The 20017-nt window shown below is 44.6% G+C and overlaps 1 long non-coding RNA gene across 3 annotated transcripts in view; it reads right to left on the bottom strand.

The window, feature by feature from the left end:
* Positions 1-19635, bottom strand: part of LOC138303634 (uncharacterized) — a 31519-nt gene extending 11884 nt beyond the window's left edge. Inside the window, exons 1-2 of one of the 3 annotated variants that reach the window (XR_011205433.1) lie at positions 19509-19635; positions 4375-4481 (exon numbers count right to left, since the gene is read on the bottom strand). This is a non-coding gene — a long non-coding RNA (uncharacterized lncRNA). Of the gene's footprint in view, positions 1-4374; positions 4482-19035; positions 19450-19508 lie in introns of those variants that run through there. The other 2 variants (XR_011205434.1, XR_011205432.1) reach the window with 2 other exon arrangements.
* Between the last annotated feature and the right edge of the window lie 382 nt (positions 19636-20017).

Here is a 20017-nt window from a genome sequence, read left to right as displayed (position 1 = left end):
GCGAATGACCGCCGTTGCACCGCCAACAGGCTGGCGGTGCACCGCCGGGCATTCTGACCGCGGCGGTACAGCCGCGGCCAGAAGCGGAAAGTCGGCGGGCTCCCGCCGACTTACCGCTGCCCGGGAGAATCCTCCATGGCGGCGGAGCGCGCTCCGCTGCCATGGGGATTTTGACACCACCTACCGCCATCCAGTTCCTGGCGGGTCTCCCGCCAGGAACAGGATGGCGGTAGGGGGTGCCGCGGGGCCCCTGGGGGCCCCTGCAGTGCCCATGCCAATGGCATGGGCAATGCAGGGGCCCCCGTAAGAGGGCCCCACGAAGTATTTCAGTGTCTGCTCAGCAGACACTGAAATACGCGACGGGTGCAACTGCACCCGTCGCACCCTCCCACTCCGCCGGCTCAATTCTGAGCCGGCGTCCTCGTGGGAAGGGTGTTTCCCACGGGGCTGGCGGGAGGCCTTTTGGCGGTCGCCCGACAGCCCCGTGGGAAACCCAGAATGACCGCCGCGGTCTTTTGACCGCGGTACGGTCTTCTGGCGGTTCCCGCTTGGCGGGCACCCCCATAGTGTGTCTACAGCAGAAGCTGAACGTATGTTTTCTGCAATGAATGTCATTAAGAACCCACTAAGAACACGGTTAAATCAAGATGTTCTCCAAGATCTAATGCTTCTTAAAATAGAAGGGCCAAACTTTGAAGAATATGACCCCAGCAGAGCTATTGATCTCTGGCTTACAACAGGAGGCACAAAGCATGTGTGCGGACATAAGAGGCCACATTTATCATAACTACTGAAGTATTGTCAATGATGAGTCTTAGAGCAGCTTGCCATGCAAGATCATTTACAGCTGTATTCCTATACAATTTCTATACTTTTGGATAATAGGGATAATGTAGCTGATTTTCAAGTTCTTCTTTAGCATGATTACGAAGCACTGAATAATTATTGGTTTAATAAAACAAAATAAAAACACATTACATGTTTCTGTGTCAGCCCTTATAATTGATGTAGGACGTAGGTGGGACAAGTGGATTTTTCAGGTCATGTAGATCTCATTAGCATTTTGTCCCTTGGCCAAGTAGATTATTTTAAAAATTCCACACCCCTGTATGGGATTTCCTAATGCATTGAGGCAGAATTTGATAGCGTTGACCAAGGAGCATATCTGTAAGAGGGAGTATAATGAAATATGCAGGCTCTTACATAGGGACTTGAGGACAAAAGAGGGCTCAAAAGAAGAATACAAGCGTTCCATGATGCCCAGGGTGCTGGTTTCAGTAGAGAATTGGACAGCTGCCTTTTTTATCTATTCTAGCATATATTAAGAAACATTTACTAATCACTGTGTGGTCTTAATTAAATATATTTCAAGGAGGAAGGTGTAACTATCTTGGTAGCTGGGCATCGGTTAGGTGTGACAAGGAGGTCATGGCATACTTAGGGAAGAGGAAGATGGGGTTTGGGGACAGCTGGACGATGAATTATTTTTATATTCTAGAATGCTGGCACTGACGATATATACTGCGTAAAAGGTGACTAGTGATATATAGACCCTTTCAGGGCACCGGGGCAATAGGGGGTCAAGGGGGAGAATTGACAGCAATGACTGCGGTGAGGGTGGGGGAGGTGAGTACACCCTGGGAAAGGCTTGTATGTCAGTTAAGAACAATAGACTGCAGCACTAGATTTCATTTTATGGAGAGACTTCACTGCTGTCGGAAGGTTTTGAACTTTAATACGAGAGCCCAAGGAACATCGATGGGCAGAGAACAAACATTCTGCAACTGAACATTTGATTTGGACAAAACTAATGAAAGAGGAATGGGAGGGAGAATGCAAGGCCTTTTTCAGATTGGCCATTGAATTTATCATTTTACCCTTGGGGTGGTACCAAGAAGGAGAAAGGGGAATTTAGGCTTATACATACCCTACCCTGTCCGGAAGGGCAGTCAGTATATGATTCCCTACCAGAAGAGAAGAGGAGGGTCCACTATACTTTGGTAGTTTCTTACATTCACTTGGTTAACAAGTTTGGGAGAGAAGCAGCTATGGTGAAGTGTGATATTAGGTCAGCTTTTCGACTACAGCTAGTGCATCCTGTGGATTCTGAATTACGTGGGATTCAGTATACAGGTTTCTTTTTTGTGAACAAGGCGTTGCCTTTGGGCTTTTCCATTTTTTCTTCATTGTTGGAGGCTTTGAGTTCTTTCCATCGGAGTTTGTTTAGGTTTGTGCTAGAACAGGGAAAATGACGCGTTATTTAGATTATTCATAGTTGGTACTCCACTATCAGCAGAATGTACTGTTTTGTTGGGCAAGTTTTAAGATTTGATGTAGGTTATGGGGGTGCTGTTAGCCTCAGATACAAGAGTGCAATTTCTCCGCTAGATCACATTTGAAATTCTAACAGAAAAAACAGAGGTGAGGTTGCCATTGTAAAAGAAAGCAAAATCAATAGATATTTTGGACAAGATTTAGGCAAAAGAAAAGTCCCAAGTCAGAGACTTTCAGGTACATTTTTGGCCATCTGAATTTTGCCTGTAGAGAGGTGAGTGTGGGTTATACTTTTTACCAGAGATTGAGTTTGACCATTTTTTCTGGCTCTTAGATTCCCTAATAGAGGGTGCATTGGAACTCAGGGTTGATGAAGGATTTGTGAGTGTGGAATACCTTTGAGGGATGTCTATCAGGTTTCTATGGCAGGGATGAGGAAGAGGGGGCTTTGGAATTGTTTTCAGATGTGGTGGATGAATCTAGTTTAGGCAAGTGAACTGGTGCACAGGGTCATTGCCAGGAGAATGAAAGTTCAGTGACAGTGAAGTCTTTAGTATTCACCATTGTTGTTGCAGCCAGTGCTGGGTAACTCTAGACGTGTTTCAGGATATTTCCCCTTCTTCAGAATAGAGTAACACCTTGAATTTGGGAGTGCTGGCATTTCTGTCCACAGTCTTCTCAGGTTTCCGTACCACTCTCAGTTCTGAACGTAGCCCTGACTCTTGGAAAAGGCTGTCATTGAACTATCTTATTCAAGGTGATGAGTTACAGTATCAGAACCTTTCTGCTCCAACACACAATAGCCTTATTTCTCAATTACTGAATACACTCATCACTAGCCCTCACTGTTTCCAAAAGAGGTTAATATTGCTGTGGGGCAGCCTTGTTCTCCTGGGCTTTCTGTTGCTTATGGAAAGCATTTGTACACACATACAGTTGCTAGAAGGGCATGGGGCAAGTCATCTTCAAACACGGTCTGTTCAAATGCCATTCTCAGTTTGCTCCCACCATCAAAAGCAACACTTCAGGTACTTAATGTGCTGCCTCCGAGTGACATTTTTCTTTTGTGCATGAGTACATCTGCCTGAAAATGTGTGCTTCAGGGGAGGCGTCCTTCAATTTTATGTTTTTTTTAAATATGTATATCCAATATTTAACTTAGTAAATGCGGATGCCAGACACTGTATGCATGATGTTCGCCTTGTGGAAGTGTATGCCATTACTACAGGCTGGCTAGTGTCAAGCTCATGATACAGGCAAAGTGCCTAACTGATTCAATGGGAGTAGTTGTGTTTGCTGTCTGATCTGTTTAATTGTGAACATTTCTCTGTCTTATTTATTGTGAAACGCATATGCTAAAGACAATACGAACAGAAAGGTGAAATGATATTACAGGCAAAGCATGTAAATTGTTTCTATTACATTATATTCCGTCGTTGGCCAGCGATTTGGTGGTTTGCTTGATATGCCGCGAGGGTTAAAAATCTGCAGCGCGATAATCCTCATTAGGCCATTTTAAGAGGGGTTGCACATTGTTTGCCAACTGTAATTTTGTAAGTATTTTTAAGTATCTGTAATTTCATGTGAAGTATTTAGCTTTGTGGTTGTATTAAAGTGATTGGCCTTATTGGAACAGTAAAGTAAAAATGCACAATCTAATCCCAAGATGGCCGCCGGCTGCTCTGTTAAACTTGTAACTCGTTTTCTCATTGGAAGCACATTATGTCTATAGTTATCTGGCAGCACTTATTACTTTTATTATTTTGGTATATCTTCCATATGCTTGCAAAAAAAAACCCACAATAAACCACCATACCACAAACATTGGCGGTGAAGGCCACACCTACTAGCTTTTCCAATGCTAGTCTTTTTTTATAGTATTTGACATTGCATCAGTGAAGAGCTTTAGACAGAACACTTTACAGGAGAGGAATCTAAAACAAACATAGGTGTTGTAGACAGAACAGCTGTGTCTGCGTGTGAGTTTGTTTTTAACAGAGATATCAGTGTTGAGCTGTATGTTGGTTTGTAGTTAGCTTCACACAGGACTAGTGAGTGAAAGTGTCTGGTAGTGAGTAAAGCAAACAAACGAGCACTTACCAGTTGTTGAATCTGGTGCCGTTGACCCAAGTCCACGGCTGAGTCTTACTGTCCCTCCTCAAGCCAATCCAGTGATGATACTCCCCTTTGTAACGTAGTATGAAGGTCTGTAAATAACATGAAAAAGGGACTTTCTGAAACGTGCTGATTAGGTTTGAGTAACATGGTTCAATGCACAGATCCGCAAAGAGCTTTTTAAAATGAGTTAAGAATACTCTTAAGAACAGTGGCAACGTAGGATGGGAAAATAAGGTGTAATGCGATCATTTTTAAATTTCTTTCCTTGACACATTCATTGGGGTATTTAGATTAATAGACAATATTAGTAAGTTACCGTAAATATCACAAGTAGATGTTGCCGAGAGGGGCAATGGTCTAAGGCTCATGGAGTAGCTCCCAGCGGGGCTCTGCAACCCGGCACAATCCTCACACGATGCATGCTCCCACCCCTCTGAAACAATACTGGGTAAAGTGGGCATTGCAGTCCTTCACTTTATGACCCCCAACTGCTGGAGTGTCCAGGGGGAACCTAAGGCGCAGCCTAGTCTTCCCTGGGGGGCTAGGCAGGCTGAACAGGATTGGCACGTTGTGGGTGGGTTTGGAGTAGGAAGGCTATTTAAAGAAGTCAGGAGACAAGTTGCTGCCTCTTCCTGACTCCTCCCACCACCTGGGGGCTGAGAATGTTTGGGAACATTCAGGTGCTGTGTAGGTCTCCCTTAGCTGCAGCGTGTCAAGGAGAGCAGGTAATGTGCCAAAGATTGCAGTCGCAGGTAGTAACACAGGGGATTGTTGGAGTTTTAACAGAGGCTTCTGCTCTAGGCACCCTTGCAAGTAAGCATGAGTGTTCTAAATGTAGAGACCGATATCCCATCATACAGAGTTTCACATTGGCCAGCCCCTATCAACAGTGGAAGGTGTCTAGAGGTAGAGGACAGCAGGGTCTTGTTGGGCCAAAGGTCCTATGCCAATTAGATTGGGCGGCTTAATGTCCTGGTTAGCACAAAACCCGGGGAAGCGGCCAGCTGTGAGAGTAGAGTGGGGTTTTTTTTGGGGGGGGGATTCAGATTGGTTTCCAGGGTCCCAGAGTTACGGTGTGGGCTGACAATTTGCACTCAGCCAAGGCAGTGCCTGAAGTGGTAACAGCCAAACTATAGAAAGAAAGAGGGAGGGTTACGGGCCCATTTTACAAATGGCCTCTGAATGACTTGATCATATCTCCTCCAGAGTTCGTGCCCAAAAAGGTGGAGAGGGCATACAGGTTGTGTCCTGGCCAGAGAGTACTTTGGTGAATTAATTAATTGCAGTACAGGACACTAGAGTTGTGTATGCCTCAGTGGATGATGCCATCAGGTTGGTCAGGGTCTGTAGCCAGGGGGCAGAATCGGCGAGGTGTGACATCAAGTCAACTTTTCGGCTCTTGCTAATAGACCCAGATACCTTTTCTTTGCTGGGCATGCAATCTGAGGGTGGTATTTACGTTGACAGTCTTGCCCATTACGTTGACATTCGTGCCCATGTCTTCTGCTTTGTTCGAACGGTTCAACTCCTTCTTGCAATGAGTCTCTACAAAGCAGAGTGGATATCAGGAAGTGTCAACCTACTTGGACGATTTCCTCTTTGTTGGGAGGGGAGGTTCAGGACAAAGCCACAGAGCGTTGAGGCATTTTGAGGCTACAGTGGCTGACTTGGGGGTTCCATTGGCCCAGAAAAGGCAGAAGGCCCAAGCATGCTGCTGATTACTTTTTTAGGCATGGGGCTGGACACTGTTAACAATATCTATTTCATATTTAAAATACTTACAGAATGCAACACTCATCCCTTAGGGAATATCATTGTGCTAGATGGCACCCTATCTTTTCGACTGTGAGAACAGAGCTAGCATTATGATCATTTGAAAGGGGAACATTATCTTGAAAAAAGTTACATTTAACTTTTTTCTAAACCAAAAATGGATGTCTGTGAGACGAAGATCAAGAGGTAGAAAATGCCGAAGGGCCACTGGCAAGTGAAACAGGGATCAGCCACCACTGTTCTGACATTTGTTTCTGCTTAGTTTTAACAAGAGAAATATTACAGGGTATCAGATCGTACACTAGTATATAAAAATCCATTCTAGCCTGCAGAGTTCCGGGCCTGATCTTGTGCAGTGCCTTATGAGCATGGCAAACAACTGTTTCACATAGACAACCAATACTGGGAGTCAAGCAAGCAGATGCTGAGCTGAATCTGTCCATGTTGCAGATCAGCTTTGCAGCAGCATTCTGAATCACTTGTAGCCTCATGAAGAGGTAGTCAACCAGTCCCACATACAATGCATTGCATAGTCCAGTCTACTTAATAAAAGGGCCTGAACTATATTTTTTCACTAGGCAGTCGGTTTCCACTTAAACAACCTTCTCAGAAGTTTAAGAATACCAAAACATTTTCAGCAGGTGGCATTAACTTGTACCTGCATGGAAAGAGAAACATCAATGATGACCCCAAGATTTTTGGCTGATTTTATGGGTGTTGGCATATCCACTAGTGTCGGCAGCCTGCAGGAGGGGTCCCAAATCCGATAGGCCCCACCAAATAGCAGGATCGTTTTATCTGTGTTTAGTTTTAGACAATGCTTTGTCAACCATCCTGCTACTTCAGAAGAACATTTGATTACATTTCCTTGGGTTTCATCTTGATTCTCCCCAATTAATATAATCAGCTGGGTATCATCTGCAAAAGGACAGATCTCGAAAACCCATTTTCTTACAACTTCTGCTAATGATGAAACAAAGATTAAAGGTCAAACTCAGTGAAGAGCCCTGAGGGACACCACATTTAGATGTATAAGAGAATGAACTAAAAGTACTCAGCTGGGCTGTTTGCATCTTATTCTTTAGAAAGGAGCCAAACCACTGTAAGGATTTAGAATGTAAGCCAAATTTGTGATGTTTGTTGCTCAGCAGACTATGAGAGATGGTTTAAAAGGCTGCTTACAGCTCAAGTAGGATCAGGGCAACTGCCTTGCCCTGATCAACTACTGACCTGATGTCATCAAATAAAACTAATAGCGTGTTCTCAGTGCTATTTTTTAGCTCGAAACGTGGATGACTGCAAGATTAATAAGAGGAAAGGTTTAGGAGATTAAGAGTTTTCTGGAGGAGGTGATGGGATAAAGAAGATTGAAGAGCAGAAAGATACAGAAGTTGTTAGGGTTTTTAGGTTGGAGCCTACCAGACAGCACACCTGTCTGATTTGCAACAGACACCTTGTGGAGATTCAGAAAGTTGGCCTAGTGATGCATTCTGACGTCACTTGTCATTGAATTTGTAGTTTGAAACTCACATTTCTTGCTTCCCATTTGCTGGCTTTATTTGCTGAAGGCTGTCCAGGTTCTGTTCCTCCTGCCAGATGAGAAAGCCATGTTCTATGAACTCCTTTTCTGTCAACAGGCCTTTAAATCTTGTTCTTATCCGTCACCTTTGCTAGGCATTCAACCACTGAGGTCCAATGATAAGATGTGTTTTAGTAGGAGACTGTTTTTTTTGTTTTGCTATCTGCTGACTTTAAAGTGACAGCTTTTATAGAAAAGAGGAATGCAGCCTTTCCCCATGGAGCCTGATTGTGTCCTTTTTAAAATTTGATATTAGACTAAGCTATCTCAATAGGTACCTTGTTCTCCAGCTGCACATAACATTAGCACTTTTGGGGGGAAAATTAATCTTTTATGAGTCCATTTAATTTGTGAAAATGCCTCTTTAGGTACAAAGTACAAAAATAATGTCAGTCTCAGATTCAGCCTAACATATAGTGATCTTGGGCAATTTACACTGTTTATGGCTTGTTCACTGTCAAGGAGAGGATAAGATCTTTTCACAGAAAAGAGCCAGACACATTACAATGCAACTTAACAAAGCTTGTTTTTTACTTAGATGTGTAAAGCATAACCTTTAATTATGACATCTGTGGCAACTCGTTTTGGAGAATTGGATAGGTTTAAAAGCATTTTTTACATAAGCTTCTGTGTTTAACTACAAAAAAATTACATATTCTGTCTACAACTGTGCTTTTTTCAGAACTCATGCATTATTATTATTAGATATAAACAATTTCCTCATGTTAGTTTGCAGGCACTAGGGCCATGATTTGGATGGTGCAGCAGATGCAGGGGAACAGAGTCCTAAAGGTCTAGGAATCCCACCAAGGACTGACTATTGCTATATGTTACCACTAAGCAAGCGCTGACAAGCGAAGTTACCTTGAAAGCACTAGGGCCATGATTTGGATGGTGCAGCAGCGCAGGGGCCAAAAGCTCCATGAAGTCCACTGAACACTGATTATTGCTATATGTTACCATTAGGCAAGCACTGACAAGTGCAGTTACCTTGCAGGCAGTAGTGCTAAGATTTGGATGGTGTAGCAGTTACAGTGGCACAGGGGCATAAAGCTCTAGGAAACCCACAGAGCACTGATTATTGCTATATGCAACCACAAGGCAAGCGGTCACAAGCACAGTTACCTTGCAAGCACTAGGGTCATGATTTGGATGGTGCGGCAGGGGCCAAAGGCTCTAGGAAACCCACTGAGCACTGATTATTGCTATACGTTACCACTAGGTAAGCGGTCACAAGCAGGTTACCTTGCAGGTTACCTTGCAGGCACTAGGGCCATGATATGGATGATGCAGCAGGAGCAGTGGCACAGGGGCCAAAAGCTCCAGGAAACCCACTGAGCACTGATTATTGCTATAAATTACCACTAGGTAAGCGGTCACAAGCAGGTTACCTTGCAGGCACTAGGGCCATGATATGGATGGTGCAGTAGGTGCAGGAAACCCACTGAGCACTGATTATTGTTATATATTACCACAAGGCAAGAAGTCACAAGTGCACTCATCTTGCAGGCACTTTGGTCATGATTTGGACGGTGCAGTAAGTGCAGTGGCACTGGGGGCAAACGCTCTAGGAAGCCCACTGAGCACAGATATTTGCTATACGTTACCACTAAGCAAGCAGTCACACGCGCAGTTTACCCTGCAGGCAGCAGGGCCATGATGTGGATAGTGCAGCAGGAGACAAAAGCTCTACGAAATCCACTCAAAACTACTTTTTGCTATATTTTACTACTAAACGAGCAGTCAGAAGTGCTTTTGTGATTCCTTTGTAACCATTGCATGGCCATGGCTGGTGCCACTTTGCCCCACCACAGAATATGGACTCACTTGGCAGTAAGAGCGGACCTAGGTGAGTGGCAATTTTTTATGGAGGACTTCAATGGTGTGACTATGATATTTCATGAGGAGAATACAGTGTGGTGGGTGCAATTTTTTTCTGATGTAGGAGGACCTCATGGTTTGACCTATTTTGGGATGGGTGATGGTGTGCGGAGAGTTGGCCAAGGCATTGGTTGTAATGTGATCGGAGCATAGCATTCTTGGAATTCTTCCTTTTGCTGGTTGCTTTGTCGATGTGGGGTGGTGAGTTAGTGAACCGGACAGTGATGTTTCACGTGGTCAACATGACACTGGTGGAGTGGGTTAACAGTCAGAAGGCACGGGATTTGAGGTTTCTGAGCTTGTTACACCATTTTATGCTGCTATGCTTACAGTTGAATACTGTTGCCAAGGTTAATCACGTGCCCAAAGTGAACTACGCTATAGCGGATTCATTGTCTCGTTAACAGTGGCACTTATTTCGCCGTCTGGCACCCAGGTCACAGGATAACAAGATGCCTGTTTCTGCAGAGTACTGGGAATGGTGGGTGTGAGAGTGATTCGGCTAGTGTCTTGAGGTAGAATCTACCAGGTGGAGCTATCAGCTTGTGTGGAACAAATATAAAGTCTTTGAAGAGAGATCAGGGAGGCCTCTGAGCCAGGATCAAAGTGTCTGGGAAGGATGGGTGATACGTTTTTGTTTTGTCCTTACCTGATGAAGGTTTATCGCCCACAACAATGGCGGCCAAGTTGGCGGGTTTGTCTTTTTACGTTAAATTGTACTGGAGATTAGACCCAGTGAGAGATTAGATTTTGGGTAGAATTTTAAAAAGGAATGGCAGGGAGAGGGGTGTGAGGGACAGAGAGCTGCGGGAAGCCATTACTTTTGACTTGCAGTTTGATATTTTACAATGCTTATCTGATTGCTGTTATGACAACTTTGGGGTAGCCAAGCTATGCATGGTTTGGATGTTTTTTGGAGCATTTAAGGTGTCTGAACTGTTGGGCATAGGACGTGAGGCTAGGTGAGGCATGGAGAGATGCATTTGGAGCAGAGTCAATTGGTCATCTGGCAAAGGAAATCCAATGCTGACCAGTTAGGGAGGGGAAAGTGGATACAGTTGCAAGAAGGTGGACGAGAGCAAGCATGTTTCCTGAGTGAACGGTGAAGATTTCGGCTGTGCTCAGGCTGCAGGGAGGAAGCGATATTCTGTCATTAAGGAGGTTATAGAGTCACATATTTTATGCTCCTGGCAGTACTGATTAGGGCCTTGAAGAATCTAGGCCATAATCATGCAGGACTCACCCTTCTCGGATTGGAGCAGCAAACGCGGCTGTGCATTTGGGATTGTGTTAGTCTCAGATTTTCTGAATTGGTAGGTGGAAGTCGAAATTCTGTGAGCCATACATGAGAAAATGAAGGGGAGGAGCACTGGCTGGGGGAATGAAAGGGATTTTATCCATGAAGTTCGCTCAGCTATTCTTTTTCTTGTAGGACATTTGTTTATTCAATGGGCAGCTAAATATGCAGAGCAGCAGATATATGGAAGAAACCTGGGATTGCCCTGCAGCAGACATGAGCTGCTCTGGTGGGGGAAGAGTGAGATGAGATAGGGCAATTTATTGCCATTTTTAGGTACCATGGTACTAAAATGGGGTTGTCCAGACATGCTTGTTCTATACGTGAGAGAAAACTATTTGGTCCAACTATTGGCGCTGATATTACTGCAACACACGCAAAGAAACTTGATTTTACTGGAACAGAAATTGGCGGGGGCTTGCCAGGTATGGACAGAATTTGCACCTTGTGGGAACTAGAGGGGAGCTACCAAACATGCAAGCTCAATCGGGCTATAAGGGTGTTCTGGCAAGGGACATTAATGTGCTGGCAGATGGGAGCATTAAGGAAGAAGAAATTCAATGTTTTAGTCCTGACGGGGTCCATCTTTCTGACCTGGGCAATGCATATTACATGATGAAGCTTAGAGATTTGCTTTGAGAACTGTGGAGTGAGTAATGTTTGTGTGAAAGTGGTGAACACTGGATTGCTATGTTGTGTAGTTTCGGGTGGGGCAGTAAAACACCCTCTGGGGTTCTCCTGGGTGGCGGTAGTTGGTGGGTATGGAGAGTAAGATGGGGCGGAGCCACCCCTTGGGGCAGGGAGAGTGGGGGAGAAGGGAGCACAGGCAAAGGAAGACGTTTGTATGGGATGCCTGGGGCAAGACAAAGAGGTTTCATTGGAGGATGTTTGGGAAAAAGAAGTGAGAAAGAGTTTGGAAATGGATGATGCTATTGAGAGAAAGGTGAAAAGAGTGAGTGAAGCAAGGCAACATGAGAAGCGGATCACATTTTCTAGCTGATGATAAACATTGAACTGGTTGCAATCTTGTCCTAATAAAAGGTCTTTTACAAATTCACTGGAGTATGGCGTGTCATTGCCTCACCATGGAGGGTCCCAGTGGAAGCTAAAGCACAGCCTATTCTTCTCCTGGGAAACCTTGTGGGGGTTAGGCAGGCCGGACCAGATTGGAGTGTTGTGGGTGGGGTACGGGTAGATATGTTATTTATGGAGTCAGGAGAGTGGTTGCTGCCCCTTCCTGACTCCTCCCACCACTAGGGGGCTAAGAAGGTTTTGCTACCCACCCATTCTATATTAACTAAGGGGATTGGGGCTGACAAGCTGCCATAGTAGGAAAGGCTGAAGGGTTTTTGGGTGGTAGTTGGGCGATGGAGAGTCAGATGTGGGTGGATGTACACCCCTGGTTGTGGGAGGGAGAGAGCACAGGCGAAGGAAGATGTTTGTGTGGGATACCTGGGCCAAGAGAATGAGGCTTCATTACGAGATGTTTGAAAAAAAAAAAGAAGTGAGAGAGTTTGGGAATGGATTGATTTTATTTCAAGGAAGGTGAAAAGAATGATGGAAGCAAGATGGCTTGAAATTAGTGGGATGGGGAAGGGGAACACTGAGATGTTTATGAGGCTATGATAAACTAGGGAGACATGTGAGTGTGGGGATATGAACCTGTTGTATAAGTATGGAAGGCATCCTTTCCAGCCTGACAGCCTAACTCGGTACATTGACATGGCCGAATGGTAAGTGGTACTGCTGGGGAGTTTGCACACACCTTGAGTATCTCCTCTTCTTAGGTGTGTGGGCATTATCGCCCACCTGAATGTTTCCTTTATTTTGTCACATTAGGATGGAAGGGTGTTACCATTCTGTTCGTGGGCAAGGAAAGAGCGTACTTTTTTTTTTATTGTGATTTTCAGTGCTCCATGCACTGAAATGGGTGGGGAACGGGTGGTTGGACTGGTCGGTGGCGAAGATCGGAGACAGACTGGGCTAAAAACATAATCTAGGTGGCTCAGAAACACGCTATAGAAAGGACTGTGTCCTGTAATCTCAGGGGGCTAAATAATATGAAAAAATGCTACAGGCTCCAGGATTATCTGAAATGAAATAGGATATACATGGTCCTATTGCAAGAAACCCAACTAAAGAGACGGGAAGGAGTAACTTTACAAAAACTGTGGCGAGGCCAAACAATATTTACAGAGTACTCCACATTTCCAAGAGAGTTACTCTTTTGAACGAAACCTGGAGTGCCTTTCCAGATCCTCATCGAGAAGGGTGGCACAGGGGTTTTGCGGGGGAATACACCATTCTTACAGGTTGCAGATATATCTTGATAGTAAACATGTACACACCTAACACTGATCAGGGTGTGTTCCTGCACACAATCTCTTAAACAATAGCACTCTTTAGGCCCAGATCAGTCCATCAGTGGGAGAGACTAACTGTGTAGCTAACACTGTGCTAGAACAGTCACTCCCCCACCCCCTGGGGTATTCTACTGCCACTCTCCTAACGAGGAGATTTCACAACTGGCAAGACCACTGGGGACTCACAGATGCATGTATGTTGACTCACCCAAGAGACCAGGGCTATTCATATTTCTCTGCCCTACATGATCTGCCTGTTCGACTAGACAGTCTTATGCACAACCAACGTATTGGGATCTGTTCTGAGCATAGAACACCTGGTGTGGACTATTTCGGTCCACAACCAGATACTTATAACACTGTCCTGGAACAAGTTGTAATACTAAACAGGAGATAGAAGTTGAAAATAAATAGCCTGGATGACCCTGTCTTTTGTGAGACCATATGGGAGGGGGTGTGGAATGAAGTTACTGACAACGGCACCGCTTCCTTTGCGTTGTCCTAGTGAGAGACGTTTAAGGTGGTAATATGGGGAGCGTGCTCATAAGTATTAGAAAGGAAAGACCTGGGAAATCAAAGTTGTAACTTGATGCAAAAAGGAAATTGGCAGAACACACTGAATGCGTACACTGCTGTGATTAGAAGGCATACGTGACCCGAGCACATGGAGAGCATGACAAGGCCGGAACACTTTTGATGTGGTTTGCTACCCCTACCAAAAGAGGCTTGCAAATCCTGGAAATGAAAACAGACCAGGGTGGCAGCGTTTATCAACAAGAAGAGATAAATGAAGTATTCTTAAGGTATTATATTAAGCTTTATTCTAACAGAGACTGAGTGGGCCCCCTCACAGCTTTTCCTGAGGGAGTTGCCCCTAAATCCCCTCACACCTGAAAAGCAGGAAAAGCATTTGATTTAGAAGCCAATATAACAGTGGAAGAGGTTAGGGTAGAAGTTAAGAAGAAGGCCCATGGGAAAGTCCCAGAAACTGATGGTGTCCCGGTCGAGTTCTATGAAGCATATATTTGAATACTTTCCCCTCAGGTTGCCACCATTTACTGAGAGTTGCAAGAAGGTCATTCTCTCCCACACTCAGCGAAAGAAGCAGAGTCCCAGTACATAAACCCAGGAAATTCCCTACAGACGTCATGGTGTGTAGACCATTATCAATGATAATCATTAATTGTAAGATATGAGAAGCATCTTGCCAAGAGACGCCTGCCACATATACAGAGACTAATTCACTTTGATCAGTTTGGGTATCCTGATCCGTAATATGGCAATGCCTATACAGAGGCTATGAGCTATCTTGATGGATGATCTGAGAAACACTGTGGAGGCCTTGTTGCTGTCAGTAGACACAGAAAATGCTTTTGGTAGTCTAGACTGGGACTTTCTGTGTTCTGTGATGTCCCAAACTGTAGGCACACTCTTCCAAAATAGCAAATCACCACCCTTTGTGGACTTGAGGGAGGAGTATGACATCCAGGCAGGACAATTTCTACTGCATGGCACAGAGGTAGCAGCTGTCAGGAAACATGGGGGCAAGCAGCAGAGGGTGCAGAAACCCTGACGCAACAAGGCTGTCAGTTCCTCTTTTCAACCGTGAGTATACAGAGTAGGATCAGGGTTATATCCAGCACTGAGAGAAGACTTGACTCACCCCTCTGTAAGTCAAATGAGAAACAGACTTGGGGACCCCCATCTCAGATTGAGAACTGGACAAAAAGCATAGCAGCAATCCTGAAGGTATCCTGAAAAGAGCAGTACAATTTGATCAACTATTACATAGTTCAATGTGCATAACTAATGGCCCAGAGACTCAATACTTTTTTCTGCATATTAACCATACATGCCCCACATGTAGCCTGGAGGGGCAAAGATGTTACATATGATATACCGGTCCTCGCTCTCAACTTCCTATTGGGCTGAGGTGCTACAATTCCTGAATTAAGCTATGGATAGCAATATAGGATTTGTCGCCTAGGACCTGTATACCAGGACTCTACTCTTAACGGGCCAAGAAGAGGCTGACATCTAGTTTGATCTGGCCCTGATTTTGGCTGAACGCTGCAGAACAATAAAATGGAAAGGGCCCATGGGCCACCAGGTGGAGTGGTGGAAGCCTGATCTTCTGTGGTGGGTGGACTGTGACATTGGCACTCTCCTAAGAGATGCCAAAAAGGGCAGAGGATCCCTGGACTTTGTCAGAGCTTGGGGAAACCAGAAAGGAGCAATGAGGGAGGAAAATGAATGATCTAAACCTGACCCCCCTCCTCCATGAACACTTACTTATCCACCGGGCAGGAAGATCTCAGCCTTGTCTGCTTGGATGCCCTGTCTTCACAATTTGCAGCTGAGTAACTTGGGCCTGGAGTCGGTCACCGTGAACTCTGATTCTGGCTGCTTAGAAGCCAACTACACTGATACCCTAACCCCTGTTTCGAAACTTCTACCACTACCCTTTCATAGAGCATATGACTCCACTGGGAACAAGGGTTTGGGGGCGGGGAGTATTGGGTCACTTTTGGACCAGGTTAATGGTCTTAAAGTTGTTTGTTAACTATGCGCCTATTTAACTTTCATTTTTACGCACTGCTGTACTGCTCCAACAATTGTATACTGACCGATGGGGATGCCATTGTTCTGAAACAGCTATTCTCACTATGCTGGCCATTACTACTCTTACAGATTGGATGTGGACTGCCCACTGATTTCCATGTTGATTTATTGTACAAGTATCATGACGATCGTTTTACCAGTGGTGGGTGGTGAAGAAAACACTTTATTTCTACTTTGCCATTGAAGCTGCAAACTTTGATCTTCACATTTAGCATCTTCTTGATTAATCAAAGCTTAAAAGTGGAGACTTCCAGTAATAACAAGCATTTGCAATGCAATAGGTCTCGCATTTGCAAGAGTTATAGCTGCTGGTGATGTAAATGCCTAATTTGACTTTTCTTGCCACATAAATTGGTCAACCCTACTGGTTAATTTAGTTCCTTTCATTCAAGAGTTAGCCTTTGTAATCCTAAGGCTATAGCTATAAAAACGAAAAAATGCAAACATCTCCTTGTCAACAGAAATGGCCCTTGGGATACCACAGTATATTACTAAATTATCCTGGAGTTTTTGCATTGATAATGCAATTTAACAGATGGTGCCCATTAACACCTGTCAGTGTGAGAGCAATTACTATGCTACGGGTTTCTAGGTATCTGTAATCAAGTGCACACAAGCTTAGAGAGTGAGGATTTCCTGCCCATGGTCTAGTCAAAGGTGCCAGCAGGAGTTCAACGGCAAAGGCCAATGACTGATGCTTACAACCAATTGTTAGAATAGGCCGACCACAATTCACTCTCATTTCACATAACAAGATATATGTTAAGTCTCTAGCCCGACCTAAAGAGAAACTATGGTCTGAACTTAATAAAACTGGGCTGGACCATCTTCGGCAATGTGTAGAAGCTAAATTGGATGCTTTGTTTCAAATTCATTTATAACTTTGAATCAAGAATGGACAATACTACAAAGTATGTAAATCAAGGCTAAAGAGAATGTTCTGTACTCGACCACGGCCCAATGCCGCCTCAGAGTCCATGCATTCCTCGTAACTTAATCTCTTCATCACAAAAGAGCAAGATAATACCGATCCCTGATAGGCCAGAATAGCAGAGATTAAAATAGCTCATGTTTGGTATCCTTAATTCAGTGCACCATATTTTGTAAATAAGAACCCCCTCACCCCCAAGGAAGGAGGGACCCTGCGCCAGTGACTAGAGGTAAGTTGTGGTAAGTATTTTTTTTTAAAAAAATTCCAAGTGGCATGGGGGGGCCTAACTTGGGCCCCCCTACATGCCACTGTGCCCAATGGCCATGCCCAGGGGACAAAAGTCCCCTGGGCATGGCCATTGGGCAGGGGGGGCATGACTCCTGTCTTTGCTAAGACAGGAGTCATTTCAATGGGGTGCGTCAAAAAAATTGTGCAAGTCAGGTAAGAGTCATTTTTTGACTCTAACCTGACTTGCACCATTTTTTGACGCACAACCCCCATTGTTCCCTACGCCTCCGCTGCCCGGTTAGCGTCATTTATTTTGACGCTAACCAGGCTGCTGCACCGGCTTGCACCATTCCTTAAATATGGCACCCGGCTCGGGAGTTGTGCGTAAAAAAATGGTGCAAGTCAGGTTAGAGTCAAAAAATGACTCTTACCTGACTTGCACCATTTTTTTGACACACCCCATTGAAATGACTCATGTCTTAGCAAAGACAGGAGTCATGCCCCCCTGCCTAAAGGCCATGTCCAAGGGACTTCTGTCCCCTGGGCATGGCCATTAGGCACAGTGGCATGTAGGGGGGGCCAAGTTAGGCCCCCCCATGCCACTTGAAAAAAAAAAAGAAAAATACTTACCACCGCCAGGGGTGTCCCTGGGGGCAGGGAAGGGCACCTGTGGACTGCTCCATTTTTTAAGGCCCTCCCCCTCCAGATGGATAAATATTTCGCAAAGGGTGTCTGAGTCATTTTTTGGACGGGAACGCCTACCTTGCATCTCATTAGCGCAAGGTAGGTTTTCACGTCCAAAAAATGACGCACACAGCATTAATTTGGCACTAGATGGGTCTAGCGCCAAAGTATAAATATGGTGCAAAGTTTACGCCAGATTTGCGTAAAAAAAAAAAGGTGCAAATCCGGCACAAACAGAGTATAAATATGCCCCTAGGTGTTCAATCACAAGTGTGCCATGCAGCTTAAAAATTAAGCGTCTTTCCATTTCTTTTTATGTGTTTTGCAAGCATCATCCAAAAGTATCATCAATGCACCATCAATGCGGCAGCCACAGTGGGAAAATCCCAGAAAAAGCACACTTGAGGCCAACAGTAAAACAAATGCACACACACGGCTAATAAATGGAAAACACCTGATCGAGTTCGCCCTTCAGACCACCATGGTTACCATGGAGCACGAAGGGGAGAGACAAAAGCAACATTTTAAAAATTACTCCGATTCTGTAACAGTGTGAATAATGAGACGTAACTGGTAGTGATGCAAAGCGCTCTAATACCATTATACATGCTGGCTCTGCCCTTCATTGGCTGTGTGCTCATTCTGCCACTTTTCTCACCCCCAGTTTGCGGTCTCCCAAAGTAGGTTTTTCATTTTCATCACTGAATACTAATAAAGCTTTTATCTACTCCTGGCCCTGTCAGCATTCACCATTACTGCCCCCCGAATCCTTTATACACAACGGCTGTAAAGGCCAGCTGGATTGACAAAAATGTGTTTGGGTCCTTGACTTTTGAAATGCACATACAAATTCACTGGATGATGTGCTGTCACAACAGAGATCAACATGTGTTCCCTGCTTCATGGTATGCATTCATATGTGGAGAACGGACCAAAATGCAAAGAAAATTAGAAAGATGCCCTGGGATTGATACGCCTAAAAGTAACACCTTGCGAGCGTTGAAGGGTATGCAACATTTTTTCATGCCTCTATTCCTTTTATTTGTCAAATATATACCCGATAGTGGAGTACAAGCATAGCTGACCCATGCCACGTTTAAAGCTTTCGAAAAGCTTTTGCAAATTTTAACCAACAGCACTTTGGAATATCTGAGCACATACTTAGGACCTTGAAAGTGAAACTACAAAGTCCAGAATGCAACACGCGCTTCATTAAAAAAGCTAGTACTGCATAAAAGGTGTCACAAGACAATTAGAGCCAAAAGTAAAGCTATCATTTGCTTACGTAAATATGTGCATTAAAATAAGCAAACCCAGAACGAAGCCCAAACTGAGTAGTCCCGGCTGCACCGAACAGTGCTAGGAAGATAAGGCGGGGCAGGCTCTTCCTCGGCCGGTGCAGTCATGGTCTTCGTCAAGGGGCATCAACATTTTCCTGGGCTCTCTCTTCGTCTGCCCGGTTCGGGAATGCGCTGGGAGCCCAGAGCAGAGTACGGAAAAACTCAACGATTCTGCTGCCCCGTACACAAGTCGTTGTATTGGAAGATCCCTCACAAGCAATGGAATGATGCTAACCACGTAGCCCCAGCCCCATCCATCTTTAATCATCAAGGAAGGTTGATTTTGGTCAAAGTTCGACTTTCCTTACCGTATAGCTCTTAAGCAGCTCATTCTTGAAAACAAATTGCTGCATGGCGTGCAGATAATTAACCTAACCTTCGGCAATAAAATCAAAATAGACTAAAAAAAACTATTTACACTTAACTGGAAGAAGCCGGTTTGAGAATGTTGTCATTTGGTTTATTTGCTCACACATCTCTCCATCTACTTCTATTGTGTCGTGAATTTATTCCCGGGTTCATCTTCCAAAGGGCTGTTCTCTTTTGGGAGGGAATGATTCTCAGCTGGGTGGGGGCGGGGCGGTAGAAAGAAGGTTTAGGGGCAGCAGGAGATAAGGGGTCATTTAATGACTGCACGTTCTGATTCCAGAAATAGATCCTTCATGTTTTTCTTTAATTGATTAATAATATAAAAGCAGCGATCGTGCTGAAATTTAAAACAGACAAAACGAGCGCGATCACGCTATGTAAACCCCAGCGCGATCGTGCTTCGCGGAAAATAAACAGATAAAGTAGGGCCAGATGTAGCAAAGGTTTTTACCCATTCTGTGTCTATGGGAAAAAGTGTTCGTACATATGGCCCTTAGGCCGGACCCCAGGCTAAAAACATCGAGCCTCGTATGTTTCTCGTAGTTTACCGGTGCTGTG

The sequence above is a fragment of the Pleurodeles waltl genome, chromosome 7 (assembly GCF_031143425.1).
Source record: "Pleurodeles waltl isolate 20211129_DDA chromosome 7, aPleWal1.hap1.20221129, whole genome shotgun sequence".
In the NCBI taxonomy this organism is placed as follows: Eukaryota; Metazoa; Chordata; class Amphibia; order Caudata; family Salamandridae; genus Pleurodeles; species Pleurodeles waltl.
Note: the sequence above shows the minus strand (reverse complement) of the source record. Positions and strands in the feature narration are given on the sequence as shown.